Below are 2,500 nucleotides of genomic sequence, written 5' to 3'. Positions count from 1 at the left end.
CCTTCGGTAAATTAATGATCGACCTGTCATACGCAGTGCCATGTTTCCTCGTCGAATACAAGATGTTAAGACGTGCAACGCATTTAGGTAAACTGTACATGAATGAGAGGAACCTAATAGCAAAAAAGTATCAATATGTATATTTTTTGTCTATCATGATCATGTGCGAAGAGAATATCTATAATCGTGACACCGTTGTAATAAAAACAATAGTATTTACATATTATTGTTCTTTACCGCGATGAACAACCAAAACATTTTTCACAAATAATCGTAACAATTCTTTTTTCCAGGTCAATTTCCATCCTTAGCAAGCTGGAAATATTCAGTCTTGTAAAAAAATCCCGCGAAGAGAATGAAAGTCAATCCCAGCTGCAACCGTCAATCTCTAACAACTAAAACAGTGCTAATTGCTAGCTTTTATGCAAACTTGCACGGGTTTTCAAGCATTTAAATTCTAGGCCCAGATACTCTTTTCATTTTTGATTTTTGCAAGAAAGTCAACCATGAAAGAAACGTTATGCTGAAACCAACTATAGGTCACCGCTGAAAAACTGCACTAAAACGTGAAATCAAACCCCATTTATGGAAGGTTTAAACACTAGAATCATCCAAGTGTATTAACTTTTAAAATTGGAAACCGCAATTTTCTTCTCTCAGTTGAGCAGATTCATTATGAGCATTATGAGGTCATAAAAGAAGGAAGAGAGATAGGAGTTCCATCAAAGCACTGCGATGATGGTGATTTGGAGTGAGGTCCTCATAAGATTCTGCATTTGGGTGACAAATCCGAACATCAAAAATGCAGATCTTTGCCTTCCCCCGAAGCCGCGGGAGTGGATGTCAAAGCGAACATCATGATCGGGGGCTTTCCTGGCCCCTCTGTTGAATACTTCTCCCGTGATCTCTTATAGAACAAGTTCTACTTCCACATAATGACAGCTCAGCTTCAACATCTCTGAGCTCGTTTTGACGCTGAACGATAAAACCACCACGTCTGCTAACCATAGCGTGATCAACATTAAGCGCATCTCCACACACACAAGTTGATGAAGTGTCCAGGATTTCTAAGATTGATACTGTCTCCGAATACTGTCTGTTTTTTTGCGTTCGACGAAGAAGAACGCGTCCTGATTTTGTTCAGATTGGGTGATTATCTGTGGTCTTTGCAAAGTGAATCGAGATTTTTCTCTGTATGGGACACCAAAACAGCCGCCCCGAGGATTGTTTTGTTGTTTGAAGGGACAACCTCGCGTGGATCGTGTATTGGTCTCGATCTGATGTCATTTAGTAATAGTCTTTCAGACAATAGACCTTATTCAGGATGGCCGCCATGTTGGATTTGCTATTATCATGCAAATTAGCTACACACTTCTGAGGGGGCAAACAACACAAGTTCAAGAGGTTATAACGAAAATTTTAGCCACACAGATGATTTGTTTCACGTACATTGAATGTTTATCACCTAAGCAGTAAAATAGAATTACTACACAAGTTACTTCGATGATTTTTTAGTGAAAAATGAGCAGATAACGAAGTAGAAAGTCAAACTGTCAAAAGCAATCAAAAGATATAAAATTATTATAAAAGGTACTTAATTCTAAATACTAAAACGCACTTTTAGCAATGCTATTTTAATATTTCGACGAGCCGATTTTCCACAATTTACCTTTTTTCCAATGTTTGCCCCCCACACCCCACACACATGGCTAATTTGCATGACAATTTGAAAACCAACATGGCGGCTATCGTGAATAAAAAGCCTATTTCAACAATTTTGTGACGTCATCAACTTTTAACTTTTAGCCACATTATGTCACAAGCCTCGCATATTAATACTCTCAATGGACGACATAAATGCATCGTCTTCATAGCATTTCGGCTCGTTTAGTGATGTTCTCGCCACGAACGCACCTTATAATCTATGGTTAATGTCTCCTAAAGTGAAGAATGGTCAGGCGTCCCTTAAATATGAGCACAGTCAAAGCTTTTGTAAGCGACCACCCAGGGAATTCGAAAAAGTGGTCGCAACGAAAGCAGGTCGCTTATGACCTAAATTCTATCATATGTCAGAAGATATAACCCAGCAGTGTCAAATCTTCAAGCAATACTGACACGCAACTGCAGTTTTATTTAAAACCAGCCATTGCTGGCAAACATATTTAAGAAAACTCCTTTAATACCATGCAAGGCGGGTAAATCACTCAAGCAAATGCTCGTTAAAGCAAAACTGTGAACTGAAGGAGAGTTAATGCAGAAGGAGAGTTAATGCAGAGAACGAGATCATCAAGTTCAATCAGAATATTTAATTTGCTGAATAAATGGAAGCCTTAGGAAAGGGTAGACCTGCCAAGAAATTAAGTGTCCTTGTGAAGTTAGATCCAATCCTAGTGTAAGGCCTTCTCCATTTTCCCGAGAGGATTCTCACCTTGCTCGCCTTATCGTATACCATTTCCACGAGAAAAGTGGTCATTCTGGTAGAGAATATGTCTTAGCCAAC

General features: G+C 38.9%; 1 protein-coding gene across 2 annotated transcripts in view; it reads right to left on the bottom strand.

The window, feature by feature from the left end:
• LOC137983704 (fibroblast growth factor receptor 2-like) overlaps positions 1-2,500 on the bottom strand; it is a 48,563-nt gene that overhangs the window by 39,040 nt on the left and 7,023 nt on the right. The gene's annotated exons all lie outside the window — the stretch shown is intronic.

This window comes from Montipora foliosa, chromosome 13 (assembly GCF_036669935.1).
Source record: "Montipora foliosa isolate CH-2021 chromosome 13, ASM3666993v2, whole genome shotgun sequence".
In the NCBI taxonomy this organism is placed as follows: Eukaryota; Metazoa; Cnidaria; class Anthozoa; order Scleractinia; family Acroporidae; genus Montipora; species Montipora foliosa.
Note: the sequence above shows the minus strand (reverse complement) of the source record. Positions and strands in the feature narration are given on the sequence as shown.